Source organism: Quercus robur, chromosome 10 (assembly GCF_932294415.1).
Source record: "Quercus robur chromosome 10, dhQueRobu3.1, whole genome shotgun sequence".
NCBI classification, from domain to species: Eukaryota; Viridiplantae; Streptophyta; class Magnoliopsida; order Fagales; family Fagaceae; genus Quercus; species Quercus robur.
Window position 1 is genome coordinate 14,522,912 of NC_065543.1, and position 8,801 is coordinate 14,531,712.

At 34.8% G+C, this 8,801-nt stretch overlaps 1 long non-coding RNA gene across 2 annotated transcripts; it reads right to left on the reverse strand.

The window, feature by feature from the left end:
- Positions 1 to 701: 701 nt before the first annotated feature.
- Positions 702 to 5,621, reverse strand: LOC126702961 (uncharacterized). Of its 2 annotated transcripts, none has more exons than XR_007647891.1 (2): positions 5,344 to 5,621; positions 702 to 1,101 (listed from the first exon to the last, which is right to left on the reverse strand). It is a non-coding gene; the product is annotated as an uncharacterized LOC126702961 (long non-coding RNA). The 2 variants fall into 2 exon arrangements; XR_007647892.1 differs by lacking the exon at positions 702 to 1,101 and adding an exon at positions 2,706 to 3,143.
- Between the last annotated feature and the right edge of the window lie 3,180 nt (positions 5,622 to 8,801).

Sequence of the window (8,801 nt, forward strand, 5' to 3'; positions counted from 1 at the left end):
CTTACTACATTAGAGTATCCGCATCAACTCATATAAAAATTTGTGCCTATTTTAGCATAAGAACCTACTTTTTTTATTTTACATACTCATTTTTTAAAACATCCTACATTAGATTATATATTTTATACTACATTTGATTAAAATATTATTTTCTTATTAATTGTTTTATTATTATCCCAAATCAAATCTAATTTGAATCTCTCTAATATAATAAAATTGAGAGAAACTTGGTTATACAAACCCTAGCCGCTCAAACAATGATTTCCCTCTCTGAAAAGCCATTCTAAGGATGGCTTATGATGTCCTTTAAATAGTACAATAAACGAATCATGAATCAGGCTTGAAATGAATAAGTTATGGTATTTTTCTCATTATTTATTTTTGTTGATATGCGCAATCTTGATCGGTCAAACTAGGAGTCGAGCTAATCAAACTCATCTCAATCGGTTGAGCTTGCAATCAAAATTGCAGAAACTTTGTTTTTCTTGCACTGAACTTGAGTCTTTCTTGAGTTGAACTTAGCTCTTTATCTTGGACATTAAAATACACCTTTAACACACTCAAGACTCACCAAAAACACTATAAATTGATTACATTTGATCACAGTTTGCCAACCTAAAAATATGGACTCTACAAAACTGGTATGCTTATGTATTATACAATACATATGATTATTACCATTCATATGATACATACCTATGTATTGTACAATTCATGAACATTATCGATTCTCACTTATGATACATAACTTTTTGGTTATGATAATAACAATTATGTGTCCAGATAATATTATGATATGGTCACAATTAAAGAAAAACATATTTCTCAAGAGATAGTTACATAGTATAAGGATGTGAAGTGAAAAACATATTTCATGATCTTCTTTCTTCTAGTCATTATTCTTTTTATAGTTGCCTCAAATTTATAAGCACCATACGTTAATAGTTGAGGCAGAAAAGTTGTAAATGCCACATGTGCTTTCTTCTTTGTTGTCATTAGAACTCTTTTGATTGTAGCAGTGGTGGCATTCATATCATGAAATTATCAAAATGATTCCATGCTTTTGATTCGGTCATGACCTTTTTCTTTGAAAGTATTTTCCTGTGTTTTTTTGGGTACACAAGTCACAGATCAACAAAAACTGCCGAGACCAAGAAAATAACAAATGACATATGTTGAAAAGCAGAATGCAACACCATCGAATAATTTCATATATCTGCACATTTTAGCATTTAACACTGAGCATCTCCATCCGGTTTTGTCATCCTATCTTATTTTACCATCTTAAAAAGCTACTTTATCAATTATACCATACCATTTTACAATACACCCAACATCCCAAAATTCTACTATTTTACCATTTTATTAAAATATATATTTTTTTTTAATCTTTCTTTATTATTTATTTCCAACGTCCTGCCAAAACCACCAAAAACCACATCCTGCAAATTAGAACCACCAACCAAAAAAAGAAAAACCACATCCAGTGGGTAGCAACCAACCCCAACAACCTGCAACCAAACCCGACAAGGAAGAGTCTCTGCCACCAACCCTAGCAACCTACAACTAGCCACTACTAGCCACCACCACCGGTGGCAAAAAAACCCACAAAACCTCAACCATCGTGAACCCACTATGACCCATTCCAAACGCACCTGAGACCCACGGCCACACCCATCTGCAACCCATGAAACCTCACCTAAGACCCACCTAAAACCCACAGCCACACCCATCTGCAACCCATGAAACCCATAGCCACACCACCTGAGACCCACCCACGGCCACACCCATCTGCAACCCACGAAACCCACAACCACACCACCTGAGACCCACCCACCATACCAAAACCCAACAAGCCACAAATCACAAAACTGACAATCCGATCTCACCTCACAAATCATAAAAGCGGCAACCCAAACCCCACGAATCCAATCTCACCTCCAATGCCCACGAATAAGATCTCCACTCAACGCCGAGAGTCTTGGGTCTGAAGAGAGAAGCATCTAACTTATCGGAGAGAGTCTTGGGTCTGAAGAGGCAGAGAGCAGATGAGAAAGAGAGAAGGAAGAGAGAGAAAAGAGAGAAAAAATGAGAGAAGAGAGAGAAATTCCCAGGTTAAAAACAACCTCAAGTTTTTTTTTTTTTTTTTTAATTATCCCATTCAGCTACAGTACCATCTTACATTTAAGATGGTACTGTAGCTATATCTCAAAAAAATTTGGCCTTTTCCCATTTGGCCTTCCCGTTGCTGAGCAGTTTTTGGGCCTGAATGCCAAATGTACCTTACATTTGGCATATAGCAGGCCCATTGCTAATGCTCTTAGTTGCCTTCTTTGCTAATGGCTTAACATCAGTCAAAACCTGCTTATCAATGTTGTAAATAGCATTTTAAGTTCCAGATATTAGCATCCACTAGGGTAAGAATCCAACACCATCTAGTCAATTTATTAAGAACTTTCATCCCTTTCAATGCAGCTAGTAAGGAATAGGCACAGCATGAAATCCTTCCCTAATAACCAATTTTTGATTGCTAAGAATAAATTTATGTTCATAAAATTTGTTTCCTAACTGTTGAAACCTGCCAACTTCCTCTAGCAGGATGTGTCCTTCGCCACAAAATGTGTCCCCTTCCATGTACTATTTTTAACCTTCCATACACTACCAAGAGTAATTTTCATTCAGAGCATTCTCTAAACAAACACTGGTTTAAATAAAGAGAGCTAGTCTTTGAGTGTCCGCAGCATCATAGCCAAGTTATAACAACAATACATTAGAACATTGGTAGCAGAGATGTAATTTCCTAACCAAATTTTCTAAATATATACAAGAGAACACAAACCACACTGCTCCCAGGCAAGTTTGCAAGAGTTGAAAAGATGAATAATAGGCTTGTTCATTAAAAGGAAGGTAGATAAGTTTGACATCTATTCCACTTATCATCCTCAGTTTTGATAGCAGGCCACATCAACTAGAAGTCATTTTTCATTGAGGCAACAATATACTAATACTCCCCCATTTTGTTCCGTTAAAACATGAAAACAATCCTAGTTACCAGTTTTCAACTCCACTAGAACTTCCCCAGCTCTCTTCCATTTCAGTTTCAAAAACATACCTAAACAATCACATCCCCACTCCATCTGTACCTATGTAAAATTTAAAATGGCATAATTCCAAATTGCAAATGTCATCTTCTAGGCTAAGAAATAATAAGAAGACAAAGTGGAACTAAGAAAGATATAGTTTTATTTTTTTTGGCCCAAAAAAGGCATTAATAGGACCTAGAAAATGTAATGAGATAAAGTATCTAGGGATTTCATGTAATGAGATTATTTGAATTATGCCTATTATCATTAACCAGGGAGCAAATATTGCATGAGCACAGGCAAGAATTCCATTATTGATCTAAACCAACCCATACACCCTCATTTTTAATAAGATTCTAGCTAGAATCATACGGTACAAGTTTGGTAACTATGTCACCATTCATGATAATGGCCAGAAAAGGCAAGTTTGCACTTTAGAGGGCATTTCTAACATATTGAACCGTATTTAAGTTTCAAAAAAAAAATCTCAATCTTGACATAATTTTAAACTTAGGTCAGGCAATGTAATGTAATATAATTCCACTAGGGAAAAATGCCCACACACCCCTCTGAACTTTGAAGTAATGGCCAAAACACCCCCTTGAACTTTTTTATTGGCCAATTTACTTCATAAAATTTACATACCTGCCAAATAGGTACCTCAGTTAGTCTACTGTTAAAAATCTAACGGAATGGTCATGTGTCTCTCATGTGAGTTCAAAAAAAAAAAAAAAACTCAAACCCAAAGAAAAGGAAAGTCTCTGAAAGCCAAACCCAGTTCTTCGTTTCTTACAATCTTAAGCTTTTCTTGGTTCAAAAAGCCTAACCCAGATCAAGTTCGTGGTTTCTTAAAAGTCTTTAGTTTTTCTTATTGAAAAACCATACCCAGTTCTTTTTATTTTTAAGAAAAATGTCACACTTAGGTGAACAAGAGTTTCAATATTTTAAGAGCTTCTTGCTTCTTGAAAAACCATAGCCAGAACAAGTTCTTGCTTCTTGAAGCTTTGGCAAACCCTTCAATATTTTAACAGCTTCTATCTCAAAAATAAAATAAACAAATTTATTCTGGTTTAAACTAGCATAAAGCAACTGTTAAATATATTTGAACGATTTTGTTAGTTTGTCTGCGAATTTATGTGTATATAGGCCCACCAATTTCAACATATCTATGGGGTAGGTACTCTCTATATAAATTGGAACCACTTGGTTTCTACATCACAGAGACCTTGATTTTCTTTGGGTTTGAGTTTTTTTTTAAGCTTAGGTGAGATATACGTGACCATTCCGTTAGTCTTTTAATAGTAGACTAACTGATGTACTTATTTGGCAGATATGTAAAGTTTATGGAGTAAATTGACTAATAAAAAAGTTCAGGGAGTGTTTTGGCCACTACCTCAGAGTTCAAGGGGTGTGTGGGCATTTTTCCAATTCCACTGTAATGATTTTTTATTTATTTTTTAAAATTTTACCACTAATAGATGTGACAAGTTGTACAAACATCAAATTATCAACCCAAAAATATAAATAAATAAAAGTTGCACAAACATCAATATGAGTATATGATTCCACATGATTCATAGTAACAATTGAGGGTTATAAAAAAAAAATTAAAAAAATAGTAACAATGAGCAATTTACTTCATGTTAGGATAATTTAATTAGGTAACTAAATAAATTTTTGATGTTATACCATCTGGATTTGTAATGGTTTAACCTATATAAATAAGCAATTAAATTTTCATGCTTTAAAATTATTAATCCAATTAAAAAAAAAAAACTTAAAATTTGTTTTTTTTTTTTTTAAGGTTACAAATTGTCCTAAACTAGGCTTAAAAAATCTTGTCCTAACCTTCTGTTTGGTAGGGTAGGGTTGTACACAGTGCGGTGCGGCCGGTTTTAGGGGTGGCTTCCCCTTTTCCCTGACCGCACCTTACCTGTGGAGGGGTGGGAATCGGTCTGCACAAGGTGCGGTGCACCATGTCGGTTCTGTGCAGTGCGTTCAGTTTAAAAAAAATTAAAAAAATAAAAATAAAAAACCACATCAAACAACCCATACTGAATCATCAAACAATGCAAACATTCATTAAAAGAAACAAAAAAAAAAAAAAAAAAAAAAAAAAAAAAAAAAAAAAACATATTCACTATATTACTCTAAAACCCACACAAAATATCTCAAAGAAATTCACAATCTTTCTAAAAAGTATAGCGAGACAAAGCATATTTAGTAACCTAGAAACTAAGAATCAAATAAATTCACATACCTAATAGAAGAAGGAGAAGCATAGTAGCCATAAGTATTGACCATCAAAATCTTCTCTACAATCTTCCAGAGAATGGCTAGGACAAAAAGAAGAGTGGAGAGGAAGACACTTGGAGAATGGTGGCATCGAGCGGCAGAGGACGATGGCAGCGAGTGGCAAAGGCTGAGGAAAGAGAGGGGTTGTGACGAGAGAGAGGGAGAGCGAGAGGCTGTGAGCAGTGGGCTTGTGGAGAGAGAGGGAGACTAATATAATCGAGAAACTAGAAATTTAACATAAGATGAAATGACGCCATTCCCTAAATTGTTTTTTTTTTTAAGACCAAAACTACGACGTTTTAATATCAAAACTTATAAAAAATAAAATATAAAATGACTTCATTTTATATCATATTACCTCAACCTATTTGACCTGTTCTTCTTCCTCCTTCAAATTCAATAGCCTCTCTCTCTCTCTCTCTCTCTCTCTCTCTCTCTCTCTCTCTCTCTCTCTCTCTCTCTCTCTCTCTCTCTGTGAAACATAAATATATGTGTGTGTGCACGCGTGTGTGTAGATAAGCAATGCGATGTGGTGCGGTTCTCATTGGCGGGCAAAACTCACCACCATTCACCGCACTTATTGGCTTCGGTTCTCGAAAAACACTGCCGACCACTGCACCAGACACCTACGATGAAGCTTTAAGTTGAGCAGCTCGGTGCAGTGAGGGGCGATTCAATCAGTTGCGGGCGGAGGATGAATAAGCCTAGGTAGAGGTGTTTATGTATTGTTGTTCAAAATGATGTGAAAACTGTGGTTTAAAAAGTGTTGTGAAAACACGTATTAAAGTACTCATAATGCAAAAAATGTGTTTGGTACTATATTTCTAATAATGTATTTCCAAAAGTGAAAAAACATAATTACGTATTTGATATGTATGTGTTTTTTTTTAAAAAAAGTGATGACATGTAGTCTAATAATGGGAACCTACAATTTTTTACTTATTTCCAAAAGTGTCATTGAGCAATGTTATTTAAAAATTGAAAACTGATAAAAGGAAATTTCTAAATTCATTGTTTAAACACCCTAAAATGATGTAACTCAAAACACTACTAAAAAAATTCTCTTACCAAACGCTTTTTTTTTTTTTTCAGTATTTAAACACTGAAAACTGTTGTTTGAATTACCTTACCAAACAATCACCTTACTCCATTACCAATGTGTTGCTCTATCTCAGCAAAATTTGCTAAATAGTTCCATTTGGGTTGGAAAGATTGTTACATCTTTCTTTTTTGGTAGAGCCTTCAAGAATTTTGTCTCTACTTCTCCATTTTCTTTTCTGATAAAGAAAGGATTGCTAAACTGGATTGGCTAAACTGCTTAGTGAAGCACCTCATATATTTTGTGATCCATGATTTTGGAAAAAGGGAAATCATTTGGTCTCTTGTAAGTTGTCTAGAGACAAATGTGCAAATAGGAGTTAATCCCAGGTCAACTTGGATAAGCAATGCATCATCGGTTTGGGCCATTTCGGACACTGCCATATCAAAGGCATGATTTTGAAGCCCGCAAACTGATAATGGAGTGGCTGCATAAGTATCTTGTACCTGAGAAGCTCCAGTAATTTGAACTTGAACTTTAAGGGCATCACAGAGGTGAGGGTCTTTTAAAGGCATATTGAAGTTTGGGAAAAGTGTTAAAAAACGCAAATATAAAAGGGAAAACATAGATAAGACACAGATAAACGTGGAGGGATTCAAAGGGGGTGTAAGACTAGCATATATTTGAAATATAAAACATTACAGGAAAGCATAAGGAAGAGTGGAAAATTACATAAGATTGGCTAATATTATTAGATTGAACAAGGTTTTTTACGTAAGGAGGAAGGAAGGGATTCTGAAACTCTAAGGCTCTATTCTACCTTCCTTCAAACACTGACTTGCTATTTATAAACCACGAAACTTAAATAAAAATCAAACATAATTTACAAATAGTTCTTGTGGACAATACAGTAGGTTGTATGGGCTTCATTGATAATGGACAAAGCTGCTGCAGAGGGCCATAATTCAAGCCAGAATCATATGTGAGTACCATCTCCTACCTCATTTCTAACTAACTTAGAGAACAAATTCCATCTGCCGCTAATGTATTTCCACACTCCCACACCATAGCAGCCTCCAACTATCGATGAACACCATTGAACACTTAAACACCGTACTACCTATCCACAACTTTCCTACAAAATTGATCTCTGTCCATCACATGTCTTCACGACCATTTCCCACAAAGCTTGATTGAAAACATGAAGTCTCCTCTGCCCTAAACAACCAAAGTCTTTGTAACTTCTCTAGTCTTGGAGCCATTGATAAAGGTACAAGAAAAAGAGATAAAAACACGTTGGCAAACTCAAAAGGGTGCCTTCTATTAGCGTTTATCTTCCATCCCCCTTCCCTCCAAGTGACAAACATAATATTTTGCAATTTACTAACCATTGTTCTATCTTCTCTAAAATCTATGCTATAGAAGTTTGCATATGAAAGAGGAATCCAAAAGTAATACCCAAATTATGTCACTAGGTAAAGCATCCACCCCAGAATGAAGAGGACCCACTAACTCATTATCCATTATTCACTACTTCAAAAACCTGAACTAAACAAGCCCAAAACTCTCTTTTAAGGATAGGAATTTGGATAATATATCATAAATCATTCACCTCCTTTGTTGTGCTTGCATATGAATGTCACTATACAGAATAATACCTGATGCTTTTTCTTCCATCTTGGAAAAAGCTTGTCCCTAGCAGTTGGAACAAGTGATCCCTCATCTCATCATTTGTCACCAGTAAACACTTACAATTAACAGCAGCATATAACCAGTACCTGTGAATAATGAGAGAACAAACTTTTCACACAAATTTACTAATACGGTCATAATCAAGCTACAAATGCACTGGAGATTTTAATTTTGTAACTTTTTGGTTAAATTACAAATTACACCTTCCATTTCAGTCCTTTAATTTCATTTGTTGTCAATTTAGCCCTTTTGTCTAATTTCATTACATTGTGTCATTAAATGTATTATATATATATATATATATATATATATATATATAATATTGTTGTAATAATTACTATCAGTAAAACCCTGTACACAAGACCAACACATAAAGAACTAGTGGAAGTTGCTAACAATTGAGTGAGTCCCTGTACTTTCCGTTGTTGTTGATTTGAATGAGTGTGTAAGTTGGAGATTTATGGAAACATAAAAACTTTTTGGTTTTTTGTATATTGCATATCAGTATTCTAATTTTTTTTTTTTAATGTTTTGAGTTGCTTGATTGTATGCATATTTGTGAAGGCTCTTACAGAAACAGTTTGGTGACCCTTTTCACTGGAAGTTCCGGAAAATCATAGTGTAGGAGTATTAGTAAGATCCGCTAAGAAAATGTTGATGGCCTGATTGAGATATGCCCCCAGTTATACACT